Raw genomic sequence first — 17,837 nt, forward strand, 5'->3', positions numbered from 1 at the left:
CTCCTCAAATCCTCCCAGCAGCCTTTGAGGTGGAGACTGTGACAGTCCGCATCTTACAGAAGAGGAGACAGAGGCTCAGAGAGGTGAGGAAGCCCAATGTCCACCTTCCCTCGGCCAGTAGGGGTGCAACCAAGATCTGAATCCAGGACCATTTGACACCAAAGCCTGGTCCTTTGACTCAGACCTTGCAGCAATGGGGATGGAAGAGCTCTTTTCCATATTCCAAAAGCCAGATGGGGCTGACCCTCTGCACACAGAACAGTCGCAAGAGCTGCCCAAGAAGCTGGGAGCTGGCTTTGGGGTGGAACCAAAGGCTCAGAAAGGCCCTGGCGTGGGGGTCTCAAACTGCGACACTCCCTGGAGTCACCCGGGAGACGAAAACAGCCCTGAGGCCTGCTGCTCAGCCCGCGTGGCGCTGATCTAGCTGGTTTGCATCCCGGGAATTGAGAATTTTAAAGGCCACCCTTGAGAGCCACTGGTCTAGAGCCCTCTTCTCAAAGTTTGGTCCGAGGCCCAGCAGCATCCGCAGTCCCTGGGGGCTCATCAGAAATGCAGCCGCTCGGCCCCCACCCCAGCACCCAAGTCAGAAACTGCATCTTAACGGGATCCCTGGAGAGGCGTCTGTGCACTGAGGTTGGGAGCGGGGCTGGGCAGCCTTCGGCAGGAGCCAAGTGCAGGCGCTGTGGGCGTGGCAGAGGTCTGGTCTGAAGCTGGGGGAGGCCAGGGAAGCTTTGTGGAGCAGGCCTTTCCCACGTGATGGCTGAGGCAGGAAAATGAAAGTGATCCCTGGGGGACAGGAGCAGAGGCTTGAAACCACGAGCCGGGACCGTCACTGGGGTTCCTTCAAGTGGAGATGCTGGGGACTGGCGGGGTCTGAGGGCGGAGGGGGTACCCGCAGCTAACACACGAGGGGCTGGCATCAGGGCCCTGCGGGCTGTGCTTAGGTGGTTTTCTCACTTAATCCCCCCTTTGACCATGTGAGATGGGGAATGGTTATTGTGCCCTTTTTGTGGATGAGGGGACAGCAGCACAGAGAGATCAAGTACTGTGGTTAAGGTCACAGAGAAAGGCGGGAATAGAAGGGGTGGAGGAAGGAGGGGGAGCCTGGAGTGGGAAGGAGGGAGCCAGGACTCACAGGGATCAGACTCCAGGGCTGGCTGCCTCTTAGCAGACAGATTTGCCCTCCTGCCCATCAGCTCTGAGGGAGGCACGGGCCCAGTGCCGGCTCCTGATTTGGTGTCCCCACATCCCAAAGACTAATAACGTCCCTGTCACGTGGGGCTGTCACGCCGGGTTTTGAGGTCTTCCGAGGCCATTATCTCCCCAAACCTGTCTGGCTTGAGCTTCAAATACCCAGCCTGTGACAGCTCATAACACCACCGAGGCAGCAGGAAAGCCGGCTGGCCTGCGATGACCTCAGCAAAGGAAGCTGCCAGCGGGAGATCCCTGCTGTGGCCGCGTCCCGCCCTGCCAGGACGGCAGAGAGGCGGTGCCAAGCAGCAACTCACTCTGCCGAGGAAACCGAGCCAGAGTGAGGAGGTTACTTGCTCAAGGTCACACAGCAAGTTGTTCTTAGGAAGGAAGGAGGGGACACGACAGGGTGCACTGCACATTTGGGGACACATAACGGGGAGGAAGAGCAGAGTGAAGCCCCAGTGGACTTGGGAAAAAGAACCCTGGGAGGCAGTGCCCTTTGGGCGAGGGCACCTGGCACTGTCACTGCCTCCACCTGCTGCCTCCCCCACTGGACCTGAGCCCCAGCGAGCACACTCTGAGTCTATTCACGTCTCACCCGCTCACCTGCCTGCCACAAGTCCAGAGGACACAACACCTGCAGGAAACACAGGCCCTGCCCGTGGCAGGCCCGGCTCGGGCGGGGAAGCCCCAGCAGGCTGGAGGAGCAGCCTTATCAGTGCCCCAGCTCTGCTCTCCTCTGAGTTCCCACCTCTCACTGACCTTCTGCAACCACTCAGTTCTGGCCCAAATGGCGTCCCTTCTCTTCCCCTCGAGCTGAGCTGAGTTTGCTTTCTTCAAAAGGAAAACTTCTAAACAGGAGGGAGACCAAAAAGAAAACATGAACAAATACATGTGTCACAAGAATGATGAACACACACAAAGCAGGTTCCCAACTCGTGAGAGAAAGGGATCAGGGACCTCCCATGTGGCCGAGATGGGAAAGCTCTTTTAAGTGGTAAAATTCTACGACGCTAGGACTTAATTATTATGGCCACTCTGTCTTTTACAGTTGACTTAGGCCAAAGAAGTTACAAAGATGACTGAGTCAACTCCAGGGACAAACCCTCACATGGTTTTGAGTCGTTGGAATGCGAGTCCCGTAAGCCCTACATGGGATCTGCCCTGGTCACGGGATTTCTAGAACTCGATGTCTGGTGCCCGTCCAAGGACGCGAACAGTAAGGGGTGGCTGCCTTGATGGAGCAGCCTTGTGGGAACTCAAGGGCATCTCAGCCAGCTCGTCTCGGGAGCCCTGGGTGTGCCTGGCTGGCAGGGCAGCCCAGACGTGGGGCTGGCACCGCCGCGGGAAAGGCATGCTTGCTACGAGCCAGACGGAGTGATGACGCTGCCCAAAGGGCAAAGGGGCAGGGGGCTGTGGGGCTGGAGCATCCTGAGAGGGTCCAGGGCATTGGACCACAATCTGTTCACGCAGCTTCTCCCCACCCCTGCCCCGCCATCTCCAGAGCCCTCGCCCTGAACCCCAGCTGACCTCAAACAGGCTGGAGGGTGGCTAGACAGGTGGACCTTTTCACAGACGGGGAAACAGCGGAGGCCTGCAGATGCCACCTGACTTGGACCATGCCCTCTGACTCCACTCTGGGCTGCTCGGGCCTCCCCAGGATCCTGCCCTCCATGTGGTTAGGAACCGCTCGTTTGCTCCATGGAGGCCTCGCCAACAGGCCCCCTCCCTGTGGGGACAGACACCAGGCCCAGCCAGACACTGGGAAGCCCGCGGACTCACGCCCAGGCAGTGGCGGACGTGGAAGGAAAAGCCCCCTAACGGTTCTTCCACGTCACCAGCATCTCCCAGACAAAGGTTCAGTGCAACTGCTTCCCCAGACACTGCCTGCGTCCTCCTCATTCTCCTCTGCACCACAGCAGCCAACATTTCCATGCTTACCGTGCGCCAAGCGCTGTGCCCAATGTATGACACAGTATAACAACTGCCACTCTTCACAAGGAAATTTATGAGATGGGTACTATGACAGCTTACACATGAGGAACTAAGGCACAGAGAGGTTCAGTAGCTTGCCCAAGAACACACAGCTGGCAAGAGGCAGGGCTGGGAAGGTAGCCTGAGCCATTTGCCTCCAGGGCACGGGGTCGTGAAGCCAAACGAGCAAGCCTCGGCAGGATTTCTGAGCCTTGAATGTGCTGACAGGCAGTGTAAATTCCCTAGAGGAGGATCCAGGCTGTCATTTACCCCAAACTTAGTTCCCCCATCGATCTGATAACTACTTAGTGATGGCCTGCTGTGCCAGGTAGTGAGGGCCACAGTGGAGAGCCAAGCAGCCTTGCTCGCGGAAGGCGCGGGAGAGTCCTGCCAGGGATGGCTTTGGTCAAAGGTCTACGCTGAGCTGCCGGAGGGAGCCCTTTAAGCACCAAAAGAATGTTTTTAATTTAACCTCATTGGACAGAAATGTTCTAAAATCAGCTGTATGAAGCAGTGTGTCCTGAATTTCTTGAGCATCCTCTCTGGGAGTCAGGTTTCCCGCTCTGCACATGTCCATGTGCTGGCACAGAGAGACGTCCTCGGGGCCCGCGAGGGTCTGCAAACCTTCTTCTCCACACGCTAAACCAAACCAGCCATTCCAGTGTTCATCACCCACCCTGATCAGTGGAACCCTATCACGCCCCCGACCCTGTGCTGTCGCGGGGGACGCAGCAGCAAACCAAGAGACCTGGTCTCTGCCCTCAGGGGGCATATGTTCCAGAGAAGAAACTCATTTGCATAGTATATAAGTAAATACATAATTACAACCAGTGATTTGCATTAAGGAGGGAAAACAGAGGCTATGAGAGCTCAGAACAAGGGACCTGACCACAGAAGCAGCGTGTGTGCACGCACTTGTGTGTACACACATGTAGCTTCTGCTTACGCCCTGAGACTTGGGCTCCGTGGAACACACGGAACACGTTTCAGGTTTTGCTTCACGTGACCATGCTGCCCGCGGGAGAGTAGAGAATGCACAAGTTACTTTACCCCCAGGAACAAAGAGAAAGGATTTCCAGAAGAGGTCGTTTCTGTCCCTGAAGGCCACTCCTCGGGGACAGAAGGGGACATTGTTACTACCTACCCTCACCCCCAAATCTTTCCTGCCCTCTTTCTGTGCCTGAATCTCAAAGCAAGTTTTTACCCCAGGAGATCTGGGGAGTTTGCAAGTTGGAACAAGACGGGGGTGAGGACGCCTCACGTCTCCTCCCCAGACCTCTTCCTGAACTGTGAATGACAGTCAGGTTACTCAAGGGCTTTTGCTCTTTACACGAGGCCGAGCTGAGTGTTTGTGAGCAGCGAGGACAGGCCCTGGGTTTTGATGGGGTCACGCTTGGCACGTTGTGGAGATGGGTTTCAGATGGAAATGGCCCACCACCTGGAGAATGGCAGGAAAGTGGAGGAGGATTGTGACTGAGATGTCTCCCCAGATAAGTCAGGGGCCACTTCCACCTGCTGTGCAGACCCAATCGACGTCCTACGATGGCGGAGAGGAGATACTTAGAAATGCAGAGCGCCCTACTCAAGTCCAGGAGAAGGGCCTCCAGCACAGGAAGGCCCTCGTCTGAACCCACCACCACCTCCCTCTGGTGCCACATCACCCCCTTCCACACCCTCAGCCCAGAACACTTCCAGGCTCTTCCAAATCTCTCCGAGCTCTCAACACTGGAGAGCCCCCAGACTCAATTCCTGGGCTTCTTCTCCATCTACTCACTCTCTTGGCGGTTCCAAGCTCATGGTTTGAAATCTCATGTGTACTCTGAGGACCCCCAAGTTTCTATTTCATGGGTCCTTTCCTCTGAACTTCACACCTGCATGTTCAACTAACCCTTCCACATCTCCCCTGGAATGTCCAATAGCATCTCAAACTTAACATGCCCCAAACGGAACTCCCAGCACACACGCACCCTGCAAACCGGCTCCAACCACAGTCCTCGCCTCATCACTCAGTGACAACCCCATCCATCCATCTGGAGGCCCAGGCAAAAAACCCTGTTGTCATTGGGGACCTCTCTCACTCATCCAATCCTCACAAATCTTGTGGCTCTACCTTCAAGATACATCCAGAATTCCACTGCTACTCACCATCCCTGCTACTACACTCTGCCCACCTGCCATCGTTCCTCACCTGGTCACGGCCTACACTTCCCAGTCTCTATTTCTACTCTTGGCACCTTTCAGTCTACTCTCAGCAGAACAGCCAGAGTGAACCTTTCAAAAGGCAAGTCATCCCATATTACTCCTTCCCTCAAAACCCTCCAGTGACTTCCACTCCCTCAGGGTAAAGCAAAGCCTTTACAAAGGCTGCAATAGCCAATACGGTCCACCCCTGGTTACCCCGACCTCATCTCCTACTCCAATAGCCAATATGAACCACCCCTGGTTACCCCGACCTCATCTCCTACTCCAATAGCCAATACGAACCACCCCTGGTTACCCCGACCTCATCTCCTATTCCAATAGCCAATACGAACCACCCCTGGTTACCCCGACCTCATCTCCTACTCCAATAGCCAATACGGTCCACCCCTGGTTACCCCAACCTCATCTCCTACTCCAATAGACAATACAAACCACCCCTGGTTATCCCGACCTCATCTCCTACACCAATAGCCAATACGGTCCACCCCTGGTTACCCCGACCTCATCTCCTACTCCAATAGCCAATACGAACCACCCCTGGTTACCCCGACCTCATCTCCTACTCCAATAGACAATACAAACCACCCCTGGTTATCCCGACCTCATCTCCTACACCAATAGCCAATACGGTCCACCCCTGGTTACCCCGACCTCATCTCCTACTCCAATAGCCAATACAAACCACCCCTGGTTACCCCGACCTCATCTCCTACTCCAATAGCCAGTACGAACCACCCCTGGTTACCCCGACCTCATCTCCTATTCCTTTCCCCTCCTGGCCTCTCACTCTTCCTTGAGCATGCCAGGGATGCTTCCACCTCAGGACCCTGGCACTTGCTCTTCCCTCTGCCAAGTGCTTTCCTCCCCTTCATCGCAGGCTTGCTTCCTCATCTCCAAGTCTTTGCTTAAATTTCCCTTTTTCGGTCAGCCTTTCTCTGACCCCTCTATTTAAAACGGTAGCTCCCATTTTCACTCCAGAACTCTCTGCCCTCTTCCGTGTTTTACTTCTCGCACAGCACTCATCACCTGACATCCTATCCAGTTACCTGCTTGTTCACTGTCTGCCTCCCCGCCTAGAATGTGAGTTCCAGGAGGGTGGGCAATTTTACCCACTGGGTTCAATGCCGCATCCTTCTAGAACAGCACCTGGCACACGACAGCAGGCACCGGCCCCTACATTCATTATTAATGAATGGATGAAGACAATGAATGAAGGGCCAAGATCTGCACTCTTTCTTGACTAAATCACACCCATAATGCATCATCTATGATTTCCAGTTATTGTTTACAGAGGGGCAAGAACTTAAGACACATAAAAGCAATCTGAGTGCAAAATCTTTCCATGCCTTTATGTAAATTTTTAATTCTTTCTCACCCACCCCTAATTGGATGGCATTTTTTAAACAAATTACTGTAAGTCTTTCTAAGCATTCAACTTATTTTTCATAAACACTTCTATGCTCATATTTCATCAGTTTGGATACTATTTAAGTCATACAAGCACAATAATAAATATGAGTGGCACAAAGAGGGTTGGGAACAAACAGAACTGACCTTTGGCATTATTTAACTTGATTGCTGGGAACTGAAGTGTACGGGCTCTCCCCCTAGGTGTCGTCAGGATGCCTTCCAGAAGGAATGAGGAGCATCCATTAATATGGTGGGTCGGTTAAATGAAAATCAACTGAGCTTCAACTGTATTTCATTTTACCCACAGTTGGTATCCTAACAAAAGTTTGGAAAGATTTCCAGTACCACTGTACCCTCCTGGGCCCTGAACTCTACAAAACGCTCTCACAGCAATTATTCCCCACGCAACGGTGAACACACTGGACTTGATGATCGACTGATGTGCAAACGGGAGACCTCTGTCCTACCCTCTGGCTTCATCAGCTGGACCCCATTACACAGCAGCTCTGACTCATAAGCATGATGGAGAAAGCGCCAAGGTGAGTGATCCTGTGCGGCAGATCCAGTTTGGGGAACGGCCTTGTTCAGCACAGCCCAGTCAAGTACATATGACAGCATGAGAGCAATCAGCATTTAAGCTCTAAGAGGAAGGGACTTGCCATTTTTAGCAAAAGAAAGAAAACACACAAGGAAAATCGTCCACTGCCAGGTATTTTGGAGGCTCTACGGGAGAGGGACCCCTTAGAAGATGTCAGGTAACAGGAGGCAGAATTAAGGCTGGTGACAGAGGGAGGATGACCCTATTTTCAGAGCCAAAAATTGGGGGAAAGGATTTAAAAATGTGAGAGGCTATTTGGACAGCTGTAGTCCAGGAAGGTCAGGATGCTTGATTATAGTCACAGCCAGCCTGTGTGTGCACGGCGTGGATTGGTAACGGGGAATACTGTTTCACTGAGATTTCTGAATTAATGAGCCACGCTGTACTGACTTCTGGCACAGTCTCCTGGCCTCTCTGGGGTATTGCTCGACTTTCATTACACCTCCTTAACCCTGACGATGCGCCCCCATGAGTAAGCCTTTAATAATGACTGTAACTATCACCAAATAACCAACCCTTTTTTTCAACTTGATTTTAATTGGTCATTTGCTATCCAAGTAACACTCTCTACTCAGTTGCCAATAATTAACTGCCCCCAAATATATATTTTAAGGCAAAAAGCCATGAGTTAGAGAGCAGGTCACCAGAGTGGTGGCTTTGGTTCTATTGTTACTGGAAATTTCTTCCTTTTTTTTTTCTTTCTTTTCATTCTACCAATACTGAGTAAGCACCTACTATGGCTGGGAGCCGCAGTGGGTGCTGGGGCACACTGCAGGTCACTGTGCGACACCATGCTTGTCCTAGATAAGTCATATAGCCCCCTTGAAAAGACACACAAAGAGCAAAGATGGACAAGGCAGGGAATCCTGGGAGATGAGAAGTGTCCCAGCCCTGCGGCTGCCCTGGCTCGTCTGTCACAGGGCGGCTTTTAGGATTAAGGAGATACATAAGTGAAAGTGTTCTGAGAATTTTAAAGTGCTATAAATATATCAGAGATTGTTAATAAGCAAAGGAAAATAAAACGAAAACCAGAAGCAAATTAAACGATAAGATGGGGTGCTTGCTCTTTTTTTTTTTGAGGAAGATTAGCCCTGAGCTAACTGCTGCCAATCCTCTTTTTGCTGAGGAAGACTGGCCCTGAGCTAACATCCGTGCCCATCGTCCTCTACTTTATATGTGGGACGCCTACCACAGCATGGCTTGCCAAGTGCTGCTATGTCCGCACCCCGGATCCGAACCGGTGAACACAGGCCACCGAAGCGGAATGTGCGCACTTAACCGCTGCGCCACCAGACTGGCCCCCTAAAGGAGAATTCTGAAGTCTGGGTAAGACTCATCTGAGAAGCTGATAAACATGAAGATTTCAAAGACCCGCCCCCAGAGACTACGGTTTGGTAGGGCTGGAATTCCTAATAGGCCTCCCAGGTGGTTTTTGACGCAGGTGGCCCACTGAGTGAACATCCTGGTGAGATGACCCCAACTACGGCCCCTCGCACAGCTGGGAACAAGCAAGAAACGGGCTTTCTCCAGCTGAAATCAACAAGACGGTACCTACTGACCAGCAAAACTCTCCCCTCATCTAAGCACCTGTCTGACTCAACTCAGGACAGCACCTTAAGAAAACCTGCTGTTAGCTGGCACTAATTGGCTGTAGCTGTAATTTTTATAAACATGACAATTATACTGATGAAATAATTCAACAGAGCATATGCCTCAACGACAGTATGTGACACCAATTTATTGCGGTACATCAAGAAGTTTGGGTCCTACATAAAGGCAAAGTCAACACAGGCCAGTTTTCACCCAGCTCATTCATAACATTCAGTCAAAGGAGCCTACATCTGAATGAAGAAGGGAAGCATAAAACACCTATTAACCTGTGCCCAGGTTCTTAGAGGAACTCTGAAAACTTCTGGAGTAATACCCCAAATTAGAGAAGAAATCAAATCAACGCACAGGTGCAGGAGCCAGGGCCACAAGGAGTGAGACGGAATGAACTCCAGCTATGTCCCTACAGTCAACCACTCGTTAGCACTCGGCACCAAGGAAAATATTTATGCTAAACTTAGAGGACACAGGCATCAGGTAAAGACAAGAAACCTATTCTGTTTCAGAACAAGGTACTTCACCTGGCAACACATCTTCGCCAAGAAAGACATTGTGTGCACTTTCACCCCAACTTTCATTTCATTCTCTCCACAAATCATTTATTCAACGCACATGTGTTTTAGGAGCTTAAAAGAAAAAAGCAGAGGCCAGCCGGTGGCATAGTGGTTAAGTTTGCACACTCTGCTTCAGCAGCTCGGGGTTGGCAGATTCGGATTATGGACGTGGACCTAGGACTGCTCGTCAAGCCATGCTGTGGCAGCATCCCACATAAAATAGAGGAAAATTGGCACAGATGTTAGCTCAGTGACAATCTTCCTCAAGCAAGAGGAGGAAGATAGGCAACAGACGTTAGCTCAGGACCAATCTTCCACACCAAAAAAAGAAAGGAAAAAAGCAGTCTCTACGTGCTGCTCTCAGTGCACTTTGCTTACAGGGCCACCTCTTTATTTACGTGTGCTATGAATAGGACCACTATCTAGCTTCCCAGCCCACAGATGGTTACAGAAGCATGTCCGAAGGATGCCAGGGAGTGCAGAAAATATCCATAAATGACAGATGAAAAGGGAGACGGTGAGAGCACATCCTTCTCAAAAGATGCTGAAGTCACCTCTCAAGCTTCTGGATCCTGTAGGCCTGAATTATCTCTGAGGGCATCGCTTCTCCACAACAAAGTATTAATTGACGGTTACCTTGAGCCTTCAAGGAAAGGTGAAATAGCATCCAGGGTACCATTTTTAAAAGCAGGAAGCAGCAGACATGTTAGACCACAGACAGCGAACACCTGGCACTGCAGAGCCGTCGCCCTTCCTGCGTCCAAGGCTGACACCGGGCACTCAGCCCAGCCCTCTCTCCCCGGTCGTGACCCTGCTCTGAATCCAGCTCAACGCAGCAGCACAGGCAGCTGCTCCCCATGCACAGATGGAAACCTACCTGCCAACCATGGCTTGGAAAGACTTCTATGAAAACAGAGAAAAGAAAAAAAAGTTGACACTGGAGAGTAAGGTTTAACTCCCTGGACGAGTCGGTATCTGCATCTGCTCCTTCCCTCACAAAGCTGGGTGGAGGGGGCACCAGCGCAGCCGTCACACTGGGCCTGGCTGAAACCACTCAGCCTGGTCTCCAACAAATACAAAATGGACCAGGACCAAGAGGGCCAAGACCTGTGTTCACCTCCACATGTCTAGCTCCTTCAAGTCAGTCGGTGCTTCTTGTCCACACTCGGGCAGCTGCATACTAACAAGCCGTGTCTCCCTGCTTCAAGATGCCACTGGGAAGAACTGGGCACAGCCAGGGCTCCCTTCCCAGACCAAGGGACAAAGAGGCAGGACAGACTTAGGAGGAGGGGTGGAGCCAGACAGCCTGGACTTGTTTCCTAGCTGTGACCTCAGGCAAATTGCTTAACCTCTCTGTGTGTCGGTTTCCCCATCTGTAAAAAAGGAGAACATAAAAAGCATTTACTTCAAGGGTTGTTTTAATGATGAAATGTGGTAATAAACGTAAAGCCCTTAAAACAGCAGCTAGCTGGAGCTTTAAAATATCAGCGATCATTCTTATACTGTTATTTCAATGAATCAGCATTCCTTGGTTAAGTTTCAATGGTTTCACAGAGCTAATGTTTTCTTCTGACCCTAGCTTTTAAAAAAATTTACATTTTGACTTTGAGATTCAAAACCAAGAGGAAGAAAGTGATATGGAGGGGTGATTGGATAAGGGTTAATCATCTTTTTTCTCGCCTTGATTTGAAAAATGATTCCATCTTATAGCTCATTCTCTTTAGTTGTGTTGGGAGAGCGTGCCTGACACGGGAAGGGGGCAGCTACGGTCGGCATATGAACAGCTCAGGCCCGGCTGAGGCACAGCCAAGACCCCTGGGTCCCTGGTGGCAGGACCAGGAGTCAGCTGAGAGCCTTCTCTCTGGGCAGAGGCAAGAGAGGAGGGAATGTTCCGGATGCTGCAACCTGTGCTGTTATGAAATCTCATACGTGGCAAGTCAGCTTTGAGCAGCGGCCACAACTTTTAATCAGATTGAGATTTAAGAGTACATCTTTCAATAACAGTAACAGAAGCAGCTAACGTTAAGAAAAACACTACGGCAGGTAGCATTGTGTGGTCCTCACAGGCTTATTATCTGTTGTCTTCAAAACCATCTTTTGTGGTCAGATTGATCATTAATGCCATTTTACAGAAAGGAAAACTGGGCCTCAGAGGTTAAGTAGTTTGCCCAAGGTAAGTGCTAGTCAGTGATAAAGCCAGGATTCAAATCACTTTATTCATTCAACAAATATTTACTGAGCAGCTACTACAAGCCGGAACTGTTGCAGATGCTGGCAATGCAGCAGTGAACAAAACAGATTTCCTGCCACGGGAGAACTTTCCTTCTAGGAGGGAAGACAGTAAACAAACGGAACATTGGGTAACAGAATGTATGGAAGAGTGAAGTGTCTCCAAGAACAGCGGGGCAGAGTAAGGACATGCAGAGGGACAAGGGCAGGATTTCAGACCCGTTGGTCAGGGAAAGCTGCTTGGAAGTTGATCAGCCGCTCCAGGTCCCAAGCCAATGAATGCCCTTACCTACATTCCACTGCCTGTAATGAAATCACAGCGTAACCTCCAAACCAGGCCAGCGCTGGCCTGCACTGCACTCTCTTTTGTGGAAGGCAAGAGGCCCTCAGGAAACTCTGAACTTTGAATTCCATTCTGTGTAATCATGGCAGGCCACCCCGAACCAAAGCTCCACATGGACTCGCACTGCTCCCCTACGGGGCTCCTGGGCTCCCGGGAGGCCAGGCCAAGGGCTCCCCAGGCACCTCCGCACGCTCCGTGCATCCCGCTCACTGCTTCTTTGCCCAGATGGAGAGGGAAGGAGACCATAACAGAAGCCTCTAGGAGTGTTTCTAAAATTCTGACTAGTTCTATCCTCACCAAAGGCAGTAATGACCCATTCTGTGACACTAACATAAGCTCATGTTTGTCAGTTTCCACAAAGGAATCTCTTTTCTTCCACGGCCTTTAAAAGCATGAGCAGTTTCTTCTGCAGCCTCTTCCAAGAGTTCCTCAGGGACCACCGCCATCTCAGTTCTACCCCTTTCCACCGGGATGGTTACTAAACCCTGTCAGTTTCCTCAGTGAGGGCTTCCTGGGTCTTTAATTGCGAGGACTCAAGTCTCTGACCCCATATAAACGTTAGTGGTCATTCCCACCACAGCCATCAGCAACTGAATCCTTACAAGGGGACACGCCACCTCCTTTAACATAGATGCCTGCAGACGAGGAGGCCGAGGCTCACTGGCGGCGTGCCCTGCCTCAGTTCCAAATGGTACCCAGGGAATTAAAACCCAGGTCGCTAGTTCAAGGCCAGTGTTTAGTCCCTCTATGCTACTCCACCTCTCTGCAACAAAACCCCTCCGTGGGCAGTGACACCAGCATCAGTCATGCCGGGGACACAACAGCTCCGTGAAACCTATGGGCACAGTGAATTACATGGTTTCACACTGCAGTTAAAAGCGTGGCTCTCAAATGAGGGGGCTGCGTTTGGGGTCCCCACTTAGAGTTGTGGGACGTAATGCAAATGATGGCACCTCTCGGACTCGGTCGATTTATCTGTAATCGAGGAGACTGCTGTCTCCCTCAGGCGGCGGGAGAGCTTCTGAGGAGTGAAGCCCTGTAAAGCGCTGGGACAGGGCTGGGCACGGAGGGACGGCCGGGAGCATTTTCAGCTCCCTCCATGGTGGCCAGCTACATCCGAGGGTCCTCTGAAAGGCCCAGGACACAGGACAGAGCCCATCAGATCTACAGTCCGACACCTTCATGATCCAGATTGACCATCAGAGACGTTTTCTGAATGGCTGACCGACTGAATCAGTACAGGAGAATGTGGCTGAATTCACAAGTCCAAGAATAGCCTGGAAATAGAAGCCATATGAACATGTTCCTAAACTCGAGCTGGCTTGGCAAGGACTGGATGTGATTATAAAAAGCAAGTGAGAGGAGAATGTTACTGCAAGGAAAATTGAATCCATATGAGTTTTAAACAACTTCATTCCAAGAGAAAGTATTAAAATATTAGATTTTTGGCAATTATTAAATATTAAAACAAATGAAATTATTTTAAATTGAAATTTCTTACGCTAAAAAATTAAAGTTTCCACAACTGTATCATAAGGCCTAATTACTCTTTTGTTATTAACTTACCTGTGCAACAAATTCCACGTCTTTTTAAAATGATTCCTGTTTAAAATTTACATTTAGATTTGATGCTAAGACTCAGCAGTTATCTGAGCCCAGATTATACAGTAGATTCCTGTCTAAATACTGATCTGGAAACATTCTTAGCTTACATATGCCCTGACTCAGGACATAAGCCTGTACTTTAAATAAAACCCATTTGCAGCTTTCTGTCATTACTGAAATGACACCCCAGCTCTCTCCCCTCTCACTGAGTAACTCGGGTAGCACTGTCACAGAATGTTCAAAAACGTGGGGTTTTTTGTCTGGCTTCCTGCTGTAGGTTATAAACTGGACACGGGAAGGCATATTTAGGCACTAACTTCTTCCAGAAAGTGTTCACGTTCTCTGGAACATCCGCTTGAATTTCGGGGGTCGCTTTCTGTAAGAGAAAGCTGAAAAGGAATCCAGCTGGTACAAGCGAGGCAGAAAAAAAAGCATGCACAAATCCCATGACCCCAATAGCTCGGCAAGTTTTCTCTCATAAAAGTATTTCCAAGCCCCTTTTAATGGCTCACAACAGAATTAATTTTTGCAACTGCAAGTAATTTAATGCAGAGGCGCGATGGTTTTTCCAATTCTTATTCTTAATCTAGAAAGTAAACAAAACCTACACACACCCTCCAGGCTCTAATCCTATACTTTCAAAACAACTTACCACTGGCAGAAACTTAACCCTTTGTTTTGCATGTGACACACTATTCGCTGAGGTGAGAAGGCAAGCCGACCAACTTTCTCTTTGGGCTAATGCCCAACAGGTCAACTTCTCAAGTGACATCTGAGGACACTCCCCATGACCCCCGGACCCTTCTTCAGAGCCACTTTCAAAATCAAAGGATACTATTATAATGAGCTTGATTTCTATTAAACCGATTTTTGTTGGCTAACCAACAACTGATCTAGAAAGCCAGCTGGACCTGAGAGGTCTACGACACGGGTGGAAGCAGATCCCAAGAGTCCAGCATGAGACTAGCCTCACTGTCCCAGGAGCGGCTCCTGCCTCAACGCTCTCGCTGCACTGGTTGTGCCCACAACGCGACAATTCTCATGTCTGCCAATGCTGGAAAAGCCCTTGGTATCAAGGCCTGTATTCCACATCTAGAGGAAATGAAGCTTCAAAAAAAAAAAAAAAAAACTATAAAAATCATCAACAGCATGGCGTAGCTTGGAGGCAGTTCAAATCCTAGCTTGCCACTTGAGAGCTGTATGACCTTTGAACAAAATCACTTCCCCGGGGTGTTTCTCCGTCTGTAAATGATGCCAACCACACGGTGTTACTGTCAAGAGTCAAGTGCACAAAATGCTTACTTAGCACAGTACCTCACACACAGAAAGCATCCAAGAGATATGTGGAATTCCCCCTAGAGTTTATCAGATCCTTTCCAGCAGCACTTGGAAAGGAAGCAGCACCAGGGCGGGAGTGGGAGAAAGAAGTGAAGTGTGGCTGGGGTTGAGGAGTGGGCACGGGGTTGTGGCCTGGGCGGTCCCCAAATGGGAGCCTGGGGCCTCGAGCCTGAACACATCAACCGATGAGCAGTTCCACATTTTCCTCTACAACACACCCACTCGAGCCTCAAGTTTCGTTCAACTTTTTTTTTTGACACTGGGTGTTTTCATTTTTTCTATAAAGAATGTTAATGGCAAGATGGATGTCACCATTCCCACCAATCTGGATCTCGTTTCTACTCTATTTTTTTAGCCCACAGCACTGTGTATTTAAGGCCCGGCATCCTGTAGGCAAATTCCCAGGGAGAGTCAAGGCCCCAGGAGGGCGAGGCTCTGGAATAAACATGGTGAGAAACTGCGCATCGGCCCGCTGTTCCTCTTTCCCCAGGCCTAGCACCTTCTTCCATGAAGTACACACCCCTCTCTACAGCCCAGGGCTCAAGACCATTCACAACAGCCCTTCACCCTCTGCCCCCCAGCCTTCAGAAAAACGGGAACAATGAAAGTACCTACTTTGCAGGGTGAGTCTGAGGATTCAACGTGGCACTGAGAGGCTCAAATGAGATTACTCAAGTACTTCAGCAATTAGGAGCTTCACACATTCGTTAACATAAACTCAGAGATTCTTCAGTGTGCACTGAGATTACCTGGGGGCTTTAAACGACAGAGCACACAGGGCCCCCCCTCAAACTGTCTCATTTGTAAGGTTGGTTGTAGGGCCCTGGAACCCGGAGCTTGAGCACCAATCTGGGTTACGTTTGAGAACCGATGTGCTGGAGGACAGGGCTGTGGCTCCCGTCTGCTCACAGCCAGGGCCTGGCGCCAGGCGATCGAACCATCGCTGCAGTCACCTCCAGCTCTCCCGCCCTTCCCAAATCCCTCCACACAGCGTGGTCACTCTCCAGGCTCCTGAACACACCCTCGGCAGTGCTCCCCCAGGACGTCCGCTGAGACCGCACCCCAGGCAGCAGAGCAGGGTTGGTGCCACCAGGAGAGGCATGGGCTGCTGGGCCTCCACAAATACGACAGAAATGGCAAACCATTTTAGCTATCAGCCTGGTCTCGGGAGTACTTTAAACGTGGCCTTTATACCTGAGTCAACCTGTTCTCACCCACCTGTACTCTCATCCGCTCTTCACGGTAAACTGCCCTTTACAAATTTTTTCATGGATATAAGTCAATCTATTCAAACTGAGGTTTGATATCAAATCAAAACCCACATAAAATATCAAACGCATTAAATGAGTTCTAATTTAAGTAAAGTCACTTTAACGTAAATATTAAAAGTCTGCAGTCATCTAGACATTTGGTCTCAAATATTAAGCTGGAAGCACCACCTTGACCACCTAGTCTTTGGAGAGTTGTGACAAAGTGAGGAGGTTTTGAACATGAAGTAAAAAAGAGCAAAAAGCCACCATGCAAATATAAGTTCCACAACTTCAGCATTTTGTCCACTGATGTAATCTAGCACCTAGAACACAGCCTGGTATACAGCAGGTGCTTAATAAATTAATGTGCTTCTGTAAAATACCTTGCTACAAAGTACCTGTAGTAACCAAGTAAAAATAGCCTAAAAAAGGATTTGTAATCAGACGCATGGTGAGACGCCTCAAAATAGCAGGAGAGACATAAGGCTTTAGCTATGTTTTAAAACGTTTAACTCCATAAAGAGTAAAACCACCAAACTGAGAGAACTTGTTCCCGGTAAGATATGAGTTAAGTGACTTCCTGGGGACTCCTCCATTGAGGAAACAGCCGAGTGCCTGCCACGCTCAGGCACTGCTGTAAGAATAGCGACACAAGACAGACCTCGCCCTGCTCCTTCAGTCCCGTGAGTCTGTGAGCATCTGCACCCAGGAAAAAAGACCTCCTTCTAGAAGAAAAACTCAGACCATCTACTCCATTCCTCACTTTTGGCAGATTGGGAACTAAGATGCAGAAAGCGAAATAACTTGCCCAAGGCTAAGCCACCAGCAGCAGGGACACAGGCGGCTAGAAGGCGCCTGTCAGGTGCCCATTCACTGATGGTATGGAGGGACGAAAGAATGGCCAGCAGATGCTCCAAGACGGAAACCATCGTCCTTTCCAGAGCCGAGCTCTTTCTATCCCCCAACGGCCGCCTCCTCACAGGGCGCTGCACGTGTTCAGCACTCCCTTTAGAAGAGCACTTAACACAATGTTGAAATCCACTGCAAAACCTCGTCAGCCCCGCCCCCTCCCCCTCCCCGCTGGGTTTTTCTAACGCAGGGATATTGTAAGCCAGAAATGTGAACATTTGACCAAGGGAGGTTGATCCTATCTTCAGCTTTACCACCTTTCCCTAAGAAGGAATGTCACAGAGATATAAAGAAAGTATGAGAAACACAAGTGCTATCATGTAGGACTTTATGAAACGGCTTATATTCAACCACTTTTAAAAAAACAGCACTCCACAAAACCTTAAAACACGTTGCAACTTGTTTCTTCGGGGAATCCATAAGAATAAAAACCCCAAACTAGAGTAAATTGTTAACAAGCCAAGACCCCATAGGAAACTCTCTAGTTCACTCTTAAAAAAAAGTCCACAAGGCCCTTCTTAGGGCCACTGTCCGTCCTGCTGCCTGTCTACCCTCTGGATGGTATATAAGCAGTCTGACTACCAAATATTCAGCTCACGCCAAATGGAAACCGGCGAGCAGAG

At 49.9% G+C, this 17,837-nt stretch overlaps 1 protein-coding gene across 10 annotated transcripts in view; it reads right to left on the reverse strand.

Moving 5' to 3' along the window:
• The window catches only part of PRDM2 (PR/SET domain 2), a 127,588-nt gene that overhangs the window by 14,637 nt on the left and 95,114 nt on the right, over window positions 1-17,837 (reverse strand). The gene's annotated exons all lie outside the window — the stretch shown is intronic.

This window comes from Equus asinus, chromosome 5 (genome assembly GCF_041296235.1).
Source record: "Equus asinus isolate D_3611 breed Donkey chromosome 5, EquAss-T2T_v2, whole genome shotgun sequence".
Taxonomy (NCBI): domain Eukaryota; kingdom Metazoa; phylum Chordata; class Mammalia; order Perissodactyla; family Equidae; genus Equus; species Equus asinus.